At 40.8% G+C, this 12,202-nt stretch overlaps 1 protein-coding gene across 1 annotated transcript in view; it reads right to left on the reverse strand.

The window, feature by feature from the left end:
• Positions 1 to 1,341: 1,341 nt before the first annotated feature.
• The window catches only part of LOC145355319 (potassium voltage-gated channel subfamily A member 1), a 78,227-nt gene continuing 67,366 nt past the window's right edge, over positions 1,342 to 12,202 (reverse strand). The window contains exons 2-3 of the transcript XR_013888952.1: positions 2,464 to 2,650; positions 1,342 to 1,458 (exon numbers count right to left, since the gene is read on the reverse strand). The gene's annotated coding sequence lies outside the window, so the exon portion shown is untranslated. The remainder of the gene's footprint in view (positions 1,459 to 2,463; positions 2,651 to 12,202) is intronic.

Consider the following 12,202-nt stretch of genomic DNA (forward strand, 5'->3'; position numbering starts at 1 on the left):
CACTATTCCTGGCATATTTAAGTGCTTACCTTAACTGCCCCTATTGTAACTTCCTCCACCACCACCCCTGGCAGCACATTCCAGAAATCTACCAATCTGTGTAAAAAAAACTTCTCCCTCGCAAGTCCTTTGAACTTTCTGTCTCTCACCTGAGATGCATGCCCCCTAATATTAGATATTTCAACTCTGGGGAAAAGATTTTGATTGTCAACCCTATCTATGCCTCTCAATTTTTATAGACTATCAGATCTCCCCTCAGCCTCCACTGCTCTAGAGAAAACAACCCTAGTTTGTCCAGCCTTCCCTTATAGTTCATACCCTCTAATCCAGACAGCACCCTCTTCTGCACCCTCTGTAAAGCCTCCATATCCTTCCTATAATGTGGCGAACAGAATGAAACACAATACTCTTAAGTGCAACCTGACCACAGTTTTATAAAACTGCAACATAACATCCTGACTCTTGTACTCAATGCCCCAACCAATAAAGGCAAACATGCCATACACCTTCTTTACCACATTATCTACTTCTGTGGTCACTTTCAGGGGGCTATGGACGTGAAAACCAGGATCCCTCTATACATCAGTGCTGTTCAGGGTCCTACTTGTATCACTGACTCTGGTAGCACAGCCCTCATTTATTTTGTCCTATTTTAAAAAGCTGTTGATAATTTTGAAAATCCTCAATCAGATTTCCTTTTCTTTCTCTCCATTTTCTCCTTGATATTGAATTCTCTCCTCTTAGTCAATCTCCACTGTACCCTCTTCATGGGCTTAACATCCTTCCCAAAACAGGATGCCTGAAGCAGGACACAATATTCTACCTGTAATAGAAACAGAAAATGCTGGTTAAACTCAGCAGATCTGACAGCATTTGTGGCATGAGGAAGATAATTAACATTTCAAATCAACGTGAATTCTTCAGAGCTGAAGAGGTGTAGGAATGTGACAGATTATATAGTTGGAAAATGGGGTGCAGGAGGTGGAGCAGGGATAGGTCAGAGCTAAGGAGTGATTGGCAAAGATGTCACAGATACAAGACAAAGGGAGTACTAATGGTAGCTTTAAGGACTATGGGTGCTGCTCTGAGGTAGAATCATACGTACTTGAAATATTAACTCTGTTTCTGTAACTTCAGATGCTGCGAGACCTGCTGAATTTATTCAGAATTTTGTTTTTCTTCTGGATTTCCAGCAGTATTTTGCTTTGATATTCTGACTGCAGCCTGTCCAGTGATTGTCATAGATTTAGTATTCAGATTTTAAATCTCTTTTTCCCCCATTTAAAATGCCAACTGTATCCTAAAGAGATTTTTGTTTTTGAGGTGTGACTCACCCTGTGTTGGCTCCTGAATTTAATGAATAGCGTTCACTTTATGCGCTTATTCCTGGTGACATAGGATCCCGCTTACTGGCAAGTCTTCTGCTGGGTTACAGTAATGGTCACTGGACTGACAATTCTGTGAAAAGAGGTCACAAGTTGTGAGAAGAGGTAGGACTGTTATGCACACAGTGCAAATTTGGTGTAGTTACATAAAGTCTTTATTTCAATCACAATCTCTGCAATTTCTTTCAAGTGTATATTAACGTGACATCACAGCGTCAGCTCAATATGTCTGCATACTTCAGTTCATCTTCTATTCCTTCATTGCCAGTGTTGTTGCCCCTGGCTTACTCACATGGCATCAGTGATCTAAGTTGCAAGGTGACTCCACCTGCCCACAGGGACTCTGTCCTATTAAAGGTCAATGTCTCATGCGCAGAACAAAAAAATTGTGCTTTAAGTGTCCATACAATTAGAGCCCCAGAAAACAGCATACCTCCTGTGCCAATATCTGGGACGTGGATGGGATGACAGGGGAGATGAGGGTTACAGGGAATGAGCCAAAAAGGGAGGGGAGATGGCGATTAAAATGGAGAGAAAGAGAAAAGGGTTCATGTGTGCAAGCTGACAGAGAGGAAAGAGAAAGAGAGAAAGAGAGAGACAGAGAGACAGGGAATTACAGCCAATGAGCCAGGAAGGGAGGAGAGATGGTGATTAAAATGAAGGAGAGAGAAAGAACAAAAAGGTGTGTGTGTGTGTGTGTGTGTGTGTGTGTGTGTGTGTGTATCACAAAGACAGAGAGAGAGAAGGGGGGGAGGGAGATGTATCAATGGCAATTTATTGTTTGAGCACAAGAAAAGCTGACTTATCAACTTGAACTTTAGATTTGAAAAAAAAATCAGCTACGTGGGTATGATTTGATATCATCAGCAACTCAGGAAGCATGGCCATAAATGGGGTTACAATAAACCTTGGCAGTACAGCTTAACTTTGTAAATGTGAAGGACTATTTGAACTGCTTATGTTTTAACAAGAACAGTGGGAGGATTTAGCTGCTGTCAACTGTATATTCCTGCAAACAGCCTTAATGGGATGTCACGAATACTAGAATCAATGAGAGTTAGAATCAATTCCTCCTTACCTTTGTCCTTTCCCTGGGGTACAGAAGTGCCTTTGAGCTCCTTGCTGGGTACAGCCGATGCAAGAACTTCCATTCACGTTTGTTGCTGCTTCCTCCCATGTCCATGGCACCGCCTGTGGCACTGAGAGAGTTAATATTTGGAACAAAGGTGATGTTGTAGTTCGCCGGTGACCATGTCCATGTGTGCCTGAAGGGCGTAACCAGAGCAGGATTTCCTTTCCTGCCAACTTCTTTCCAATAAAGCCACAATGTTATTCAGCATGTACTTCCTAATACTGGTCGAGTAGCTTACAAGCCTGTTTGCTGCTGCATTCTATTCGCACTAGCTTCATAGATTAGTGTGCTTTACATATAAAAAATGACTGATGGTGATTGTGAACTTGAACAAGCACTGTGGTTATCTAAAGTGCTCAGCAGCACAAAAAGACCCAGAGTCTGCACAGAAAATATCAAGGTTAATGCAAGCACTGCTATTAGTGTGTGAGTAACCTAGCATTTTATGGTGACGTAGTGTGAAGGCCACTTCATGCCTATGAAGAGAATGTTTACTCAAGGAAGAACGATGGGATAATGGACATTGTGCCCTCTCAAAATAGCTACTGAAGACTCAGGTGGTTTGTAGTTTCTGCAGGAGGGTGACAGTGTGTGTGTGAGGTTTCTTAAAATGCCAATGGGCCTTTCAAATTGACCTCCCTCACCAGCCCAATGTAAGAGAATTGAACAGACAATGGCTGCCAAATCTCTCTGGATCATGAGGATGGAATATCAAATAAGGTCTTCCAGTGAGCATGATCCAGTGATTATGACTGATTAGTTGATAGCTTATCAACCACTCCCCCTTTATTTTATCAAGCACCCCTGTTCCAGCGCATTATGTAGACAATGGACAACACTGAACCTTGCCATCATATGATCAAGACTAACTGGAAGAGAGGCCTGCAACTCAGTCTACAGGCCAGCAACTCAGTCTACAGGCCAATAAATAGGACACAAGAGGGTCCATTCCCTCCAATGAGAAAAAAAAAGAATGTTGCTGAACAACGAATGGTGGCAGCGAACAAGTTCCACTTGCAACAAAAGTATCTCTCTTTTTCTACAGAAGCTTGGTCACATCCTTATCTGAAAACCCAGAGATGTCCTACTTTCATTCATGTTCAAAGAACCACAGGAGAGGACCCCATCAAGACCTGCACGGACTGCATCTTAAAAAGGACTAATTTAAACATGTGAATGGTTTTCTTGTTATTCCATTAATAGTAAGTGTATGTGTTATTTGTACAATTCGTATCTTGTGTTTTAGGCAAGTGAGTGTTTCTTTGTGCTTGTATTCCAGTTGTTGCATGAATAAACATTTTTCTTTTGATTTAAACTTCCCAAGAGTCCTGCTTTACGTCTACTCTTAAAATTTACAACACCTAAAGGGTTTTGAAAACATTCCATCTTGTTGTGGACAACCAAAAAGCTGAGGAGAAAGAGAAAAAGTTATCCTACAGCTTCTCTCCCATCTGTAACAGTAACAATACAATGTGAATTGCAAATTGCCACAAATTGCTGAGCAATTTCCACTTACAATCTCTCAAAAATTGGAGCTCATCCTCAATCTCTCTATGAGCGTCAAGAAATTGCCTTGGTTGTCTTGTTGAAACAAAGTAAAATTGGCGCAGAAAGTTAGGGACTGGTATTAAACGGCATGATGACTATTTTAATGACAAGATTTTTGTGTGGGCTATGTTACTCAATCTCTAAAACAATGAAAGTAAACAGCTGAAATATGGTATCTCATTTCTGGCAGCAGTAAATTCCAAGAGGTTTTTAAAATTTGTCTTTAAAAAGAAAGCTCTGAATTTACCTTTGTCTTTTTTGCTCTGTTTCCTACTTTACAACATCATGCGGTGATGCCAGCGTTGGGCTGGGGTAGATACAATAAAAAGTCTCATTACACCAGGTTAAAATCCAACAGGTTTATTTGGTAGCACGAGCTTTCAGAGCTCTGCTCCTTCATCAGGTGAATGACTCACGCTGTCACCCTGTGCAGAAACCACAAACCACCTGAGTTTTCATGATTCATCTGATGAAGGAAAAGTGCTCCGAAAGCTTGTGATACCAAATAAACCTGTTAGACTTTAATCTGGTGTTGTGAGACTTCTTAGTGTACTTTACAACAGTGACTATACTTCAGAAGTGTCAACTCAACTGAAAAGCACTTTAAGGCATCCAATGGTTATGAGGCATCCAGTGGTCATGAAAAATATTGTATGGCCAGAATTTTACTGGCCTGCCTGCCACGGGAATCAGAATGGGCAAGGGGCAGAGCATGAGAAGATCTGATGACTTCAGGGGTATTTAAGGTTTCAGGACAAGCGATGCCATAAAATCCCACCCTATAAATGAAAGCCTGGTTTTATTTATATTGTGAATTCTATTTTTTCCCTCTATTTCTCTTCCAGTATTTAATCTGACACTAATATTCCCTGTCTTTTCCCCCTCTGTTATTCCTTTATTATAATCTCTTTCATTAAATCTCATTGACCCAAAACTTGCTGTCAAAATATTAGTGACGTTATTTATTAGCAAACATCACAGCATCTTCAGATATAGGCAGATGTGTGATTAAACAGGGAAACTGTTGCTGTCAGAGGTGCAGCTCTCAAATCGTAGTTTCACAAAACTGGTACCTCACTATTTGCTGCCTCATTTTAATGCATTGGATTGCTGGATTTGTACAGTAGATATACCTTAAACCATCACAGAAAGTTAAATCAAGTAATTTCAACTTGAAATAAGCAGTTACAAAGTGTTAATTATGGTAAAGGAATCTCTCTGACACAAAAATACTATTAAAAGTCCGGAGATCATTCTTTCAGGTTTTGATTATTGTTAAATTCCTTTAATTAATGCTTTGCTATTTGATTTATAGAATAGAAGCCGTACAGTGCAGAAGGCCATTCGGCCTATCAGGTTTGCACTGGCAACAATCTCACTCAGGCTCTATCCCCGTAACCCACATATTTACTCCACTAATCCCTCTAACCTACACATCCTGGGACACTAAGGGGCAATTTAGCATGGCCAATAAACCTAACCCACGTATCTTTGGGCTGTGGGAGGAAACCAGTGCACCCAGAGGAAGCCTATATAGACACGGGAAGAATGTGCAGACTCCATACAGACAGTGACCCAAGCTGGGAACTAAACCCTGGAGTGTGAGGCAGCAGTGCTAACCACTGTCATATTGCCCCATCTTCATCTTTGTTTTCCTCTCTCTGAATCCAATCTGTCTTTTTCTTTACTTCTCTCTCTGCATCTGATTTGACTCCAATTCACCCTCTGTTACTATCATTTCTCTGTTTCTTCCTCAATCTTTCAATCTCATGGTTTGGAGGGATAAATCCTTTTATTCACTGAAATTCCATTGCTCTCACTGTAGACTTTTCAGTTTGCACCTTCAGCAAACTCTGGCATAAATTATATTTGACCTAGAAAGTGCAGAAAATGTCTAACTAACAGCACGCGATGCGCCATTCCAAGCAAGATTAATCCGTTGTGTTCTCAACCCTCATTTCATTCATAAACATACAAAATACCATATTCTGACGATTGAGTTCAATTTAACACAAAATATCGTTTGACCAATAAAAAAAGTGAGGTTTTCACTATTAAACAGTAAAATTGATTTGCCATTGAATTCATTCTAAATTTTGCTTCCATCCAATTATTAAACTGCAAATATCAGAATCCTTCACTCTGATTGTTTAAGGAGATACACACTCACATCCAAACAGCATTATATACACAAATATCAGTTCCCTAGTATCAGACAGTGCTACGGACTGTTTCATTGATATCTGCCCCCATGTCAGTGTGGTCTGCATAATGTTGCTTATCCTTTCCACCGCTACCCCCCACAGAGCTGCTTACCTTGTGATCACATAGATTACAGATTTCCCCACAGAGGGTGCTGCAGTGATTCAATCTCCCACTTCTAGCAACACACAGGGCAAAATATCACCAACATTAAATGAGCAAAGGTCAGTCTAACTGCCAATCATTGGACTGCCACAACAATGTTTGGGTTAAGGAGAGAGATCACTGGCTCTGCCATTGACCGAGATCCCAGATACTTCATTGACCTCGCCATTAACAGCTGACACTCCCAATGAAGTGCAGAAGCTTGAGTTGAAGGTTGAAGAATCAACTCAACAAATTCTCGACATATACCTGTGCTGGAAAATCTCGGGACTCCATTTACTTGGGTTCATAATATGCAAATACCTCGAACCGGTGTTGAACCACCAAATTAGAACGGTGTACCTTTTCATAAAAGGAACTGGGTAGAGACTCTGGCACAACATATTCAAAAAGGGCAAGTAGATCGGAAGGCTGTTTTATTGCACACCTTAGGCAGGGTAATACATTCCTGGTAGCTCATTCATTTTAGCCTAATTAGATTACATGGGCTAAGAATACTGAAATCAGATTACAATATCAGATGTATTCAAACTGACAATTGATCACAGATAGTGAGATATGATGCCCCTGACAGGTTCAGTATAGTATTTCAATCTCTTGATGAATGCACAACCACACTCTTAATTCATGGCCATGCTGAAATATTTAGTGACAATGCTAGTGACAATGGTGAACAGAAAGGTTTGTGTTTGTAGTACACAAGAACTATTTTGGTGCTAAATTGCCTCGTGTATCTTTCTTCCCATGTCACAATAAATTTTGCCCTGCATGTGACAACAGATTGCTAACATCTCAACATTAATTGTCCTTTGACAAACTACAGCAGTTGGTGTAGAGATACACAGTACAGTTGGTTAGTGATTGATACAGGTATGCCTCAGGGTTTATTTTCTTTTGTCAGACCAAAGTTGCGCTACTGGCTGAACTATTTTGCAAGATGTTTGGAGAAAATAGCAGCTTTCCTGACCTTGTCGAAATTTGGCTTACTGCAACTGATGTGGCATTAAAGATAGCAAAGAATATTTGTCTCCGATTCCATAGTCAGCTCTTCCTCTCCAATTACCTGCTGAGCCTTGGTCCAAAACATTCACAGATTGCAATCCCAGTAATAATCCACCAACACCTTGCAGCATTGCCTGTGGAGTCTATAGGGGGGTACCTCAGCTGCACAGGGCAAACTGACGGTACATGTGGAGACAGAATGTACACAGGCTCTATTCTCTCTCCACAAATGCTGTCAGACCTGCTGAGATTTGCCAGCATTTTCTGTTTTTGTTGCCATTGCTCCTAACGGGTCCTGAACATGAAGGGTCAGGAGCCATTAGAACCATAAACAGCTAACAAAACTAACTTGTCCTGTTGACAGCCTTGGATCCCACTGGATGAGGTTCTCATGCTATTTTGTAGTGTGACTCATTCTTCACAGTATACTAGTGACTACTGAAGTGTTAAGTCCCCAAAAAAGAAGACGACAGGTACCTCCGGTTTAGAGTGACCCCATCTTTGTTTACGTCCCTGGGTCATCATTTCCCTTGTAGGAGCTGATGGAAGTACCAGGTTATCCATAACTCAGGATTGCTAAGACTTATTGTTTGGCTGTCCAATATCAGAACTATACAATGTAATAGGTCTGTAATTCACTCCAGGCTACCAAAAGGCAGAACTAACCTGTTTCAGCAGGTGTCAAGGCATAGATAATACTTTGAATCAGGTTATGGAAATGTGAAATCTACCTTTTGGGTTGATACTGCAGGACACCTTTCTTTCATTTCAGTTCATTCAGTTTGTGAATACCTTTCTCTAAACCATCATGGACCAGCTTTTTTTTTCTCCAGCTGTCAAAGAACTGCTACTAGTTGCCCAGAAACACTGATTTATATAGACAGTCTCATAACCACAGGATGCCCCAAAATGTTTTACAGCAAGTGACTAATTGTGAAAATGGAAACATTAGTACCCTGAATGAAAAATGCCAGCCTTTCTCACACAGAGGAAGGTCCTACTTAAAGCAATATGACTATGACCATGTAGAATCATTGAATCCATTCAGCCCAATGAGTCTGTACCAACCACAATCCCACCCAGGAGCATCCAGAAGAAATCCATGCAGACACAAAATGTGCAAACTCCACACAGACAGGGACCAAAGCTGGAATTGAACCTGGGTCCCCGATGCTGTGAGGCAGCAGTGCTGGTCACTCTGCCAACATGGCACCCATGCTTTGAGGGAAAAAAAAATCCAAAACACCAGGGAAAACTCTTCCTGTCAACTCCAGAAAAGTGCCATATAATCTTATGTCCACCCAAAAGGGCAGAAAGGGACATCAGAGGATGGAATCTCCAAGACGGCAGCACCCCCTCAGTACCACACCAGAGTCAGTCTGGATGTTGTGTTAAATTCTCAGTAAGATCCAGTTACAAGATGTGACAAACAGCTGAGAGAATCTGGAGAAAAACCTCTAAACTCAAACATACTGGAGATGGATCCTCCTAAAGCAGCTGTGCAGTTACTAAGAACCATGCGGCTGTGTCCAATTAAATATTCTGGAAGGCCGTGGCAATCAGAGAAATGTGCACAAAATGAATTGTTTACACAAAAATGATAATCCTCTGTGTCCCCACGTCCTTGGCCAAATAAGGCAGCTGCCAGTGTTAATAGATACATCTTAGGATAACAATTCAGTAACTTGAAGGTCATTTGCATCATACCAGGTAGGTAATCCATTTGTCTGACTGAACAAAGAGAACATAGCACACTGTTCATATTGCTTTATCGCTGAACTTTTACTGAATCATTTCAACATTACTGGACAAGCACAAATCCAGTAGATGAAAGGAGGTACAAAAGCAAAACACTGCAGATGCTGAAAATCTGAGATGAAAATAGAGAATGCCGGAAGTGTTCAGCAGGTGGAAGGAGAAACAGAGTCTGGTCAATGACCATTTGTTAAAGTTTAATAGAGATATCTGTGGCTGCACTGATGGTAAAAGCTGGGAAGCAGAAAGATGCTCACTCCTTCAAGAAAACAGTGAAGTACAGAAGAGCCAAAAAGAAAACAGAGAAATATCAAAACGGTCTGAAAAAAAATCAAGCTAAATTCCGATTTATTTTAGGTTGATCTTGTTCTATAATCATAGAATAGAATTTGGTAGTGAAAGAGGACCTGCACCGACCACAATCCCACTCCTATCCCCCATAACCCCAAACATTTACCCTAGCCAATCCCCCTGACACTAAGGAACAATTTAGCATGACCAATCCAACCTAACCCACACATCTTTGGACTGTGGGAAGAAACCAGAACACCTGCAGGAAACCCACACAGACACAGAAAGAATGTGCAAACTCCACACACAGTGACCCAAACCGGAAATTGAACCTGGATCTCTGGTGCTGTGAGCCAGCAGTGCAAACCACTACCACTGTTTTCCCCTCGTGGGCAGGGCAGGTATGTTGCTTAAGGGAGACATTATACGAAACATGTTGATCATGAAGGAACTGCTAGATTTGTTTGAAACTTCATGATTTGATTTGATTTGATTCATTGTCACTATATTAACAAACAGTGAAAAATATTGTTTCTTGTGTGCCATACAGACAAAACATGCCATTCGTAGAGAAGGAAAGAGAGCGCAGAATGTAGCTAAGGTGTAGAATGAGAGTAAAAGGTAGAATTAGAGGGTATGCTGGGCACAGCTTGCATGAAGTTCCCACACTCAGGCACCATCTTGTTTGGAAATGGACCAGGATGTTGATTAAGCTAATGGAACACAGCAGTCCCCCCAATGTTGGAATATCATCCTTGCTGCATTCACACGAAGCAGTGGTCATACAAGCATTTTGCACTATAATAACCATGAAGGTTCAGCATTCTGTAGCAGTTCAAAACATCCATCACCTTCACTTGTTACTGCATATGAAGTTTTTTGTTTCTCCCAATCGCCTCTGCCCTGGTTTCAAGAACACATCAGTGTAATCATTTCTGGCTACACCCTCCTTTTTTTTTTAAACCAGCGAATGTTAAAAAATGTCTTCAAGAAAGAACATGATTCCTGCAGAAGAAACAGGAGCAGACATATGGCGCCTTCAGCATGTTCTGCAATTCAGTATGATTATGGCTGACTTCCTGCCTACTCATCATATCTCTTGATTCTCAAAAAGGCCAAAAATCTGTCTACTTCAGCCTCAAATATATTCAACAATTGAGCATTGACAAGTCCCTGGGATATTTAACTCCAAAGACTCAAGACACTGATCTCATCTCAGTCCTCTTATCTTGAGAATGTGCCCCTAAGTTTCAGTTTCCTCTGCCAAGGAAAACAACCTGTCACTAACTACCCTTTCAGAATCTTATATGTCTCAGTGAGATAACGTCTCATCCCTCTAAACTCCAGAGAACATCAGCCCAAGTTTCTCAGCCTCTATCTATTCACCCTAAGAACATATCTCTTGAACTTTCTTCAAACCCCTTGGAACCTGCTCACATGCATGACTGTCCTTTAGTATAAAGACCAAAACTGCAATCCCTTTCCAATAAAGACCAAAATGCTATCTGTCTTCCTAACTGCTACCTGTCTTTGCGCGATAACTGTATTTTTCCACAGAGTATATCCAAGTATCTCTAAACATCAGCATTTAAATTTTTGCACCATTTAAGAAATACTCTGCTTTACTATTTTTACTACAAAAGCAAATTTCCTCAAACTTGTGCACACTTTCCCACATCATAGTCCATTTGCCACCTTCATTGCTCACTCACTTGCAGCCTCTTTGTGCTCCTCAAAGTTTACAGTCCCACCTAGCTTTGTTTTTTTTCATTCCTGGGACATGGGCATCGCTGGCTGGCCAGCATTTATTACCAATCCCAAGTTGCCCTTGAGTTTGTCAGTGATTAATACAACTGAGTGGCTTGCTAGGCCATTTCAGAGGATAGCTGAGAGTGAACCATGTTGTTGTGGATCTGGAGTCACATGTAGGTCAGACCAGATAAGAGCAGCAGATTTCCTTTCCTCCAGGTGATTAGTGAGCCAGATGGGTTTTTCCGACAATCGACAACGGTTTCATGGTCATCAATAGATTCTTAATTCTAGATCTTTTCTATTGAATTTAAATTCCACCACCTGCCGTGGCAAGATTCAAACCCAGATCCCCAGAACATTAGCTGAGTTCTGGGTTAATAATCTTGTGATTGTACCACTAGACCATCACTTCCCCTGCATCTTCAGTGAAGTTGGATACAGTACTTTCAATTTTTTCATTAAAGTCATTAATGTAGATTGTTAATAGCTAGCACTGATCCCTGTGACAGGTTACAGCCTGATAACTTGAAATGCCCATTTCTCATTAACTCTGCTTCCAGTCCATTTAGTAATCCTCTATCCATTCTAAAGTATTAACTCCAAGAGCCCTTATCTTGCTTACTGACCTTTTGTATGGCACTTTATCAAATGCACAACTATTTGTTCCTCTTTATCTATCCTGCAAGCTAAAACTACAAGAAACTCTAATAAAAATCCCTTTTATAAAACTAGAGATTATTACCTTTGAGGCTCGGCGTTATAATTTTAATGTTTATTTCATTATTATTATTAACATCATTACCAGTTCCATCTTTGTCACTGGTTGCTACATGAACCATTACAATTGGATTTGTCCCTTTCCTTTCCAGGTTCATTTCTAGTTGGGAGGAGATATCTTTAACCTTCAGGAACAGACAACTCTACCTTCAGAACTCCCAGCCACTTTGCAGATAACAGTATCTATCCACTT

The sequence above is a fragment of the Carcharhinus amblyrhynchos genome, chromosome 19 (assembly GCF_965287045.1).
Source record: "Carcharhinus amblyrhynchos chromosome 19, sCarAmb.v2.hapA, whole genome shotgun sequence".
NCBI lineage: Eukaryota > Metazoa > Chordata > Chondrichthyes > Carcharhiniformes > Carcharhinidae > Carcharhinus > Carcharhinus amblyrhynchos.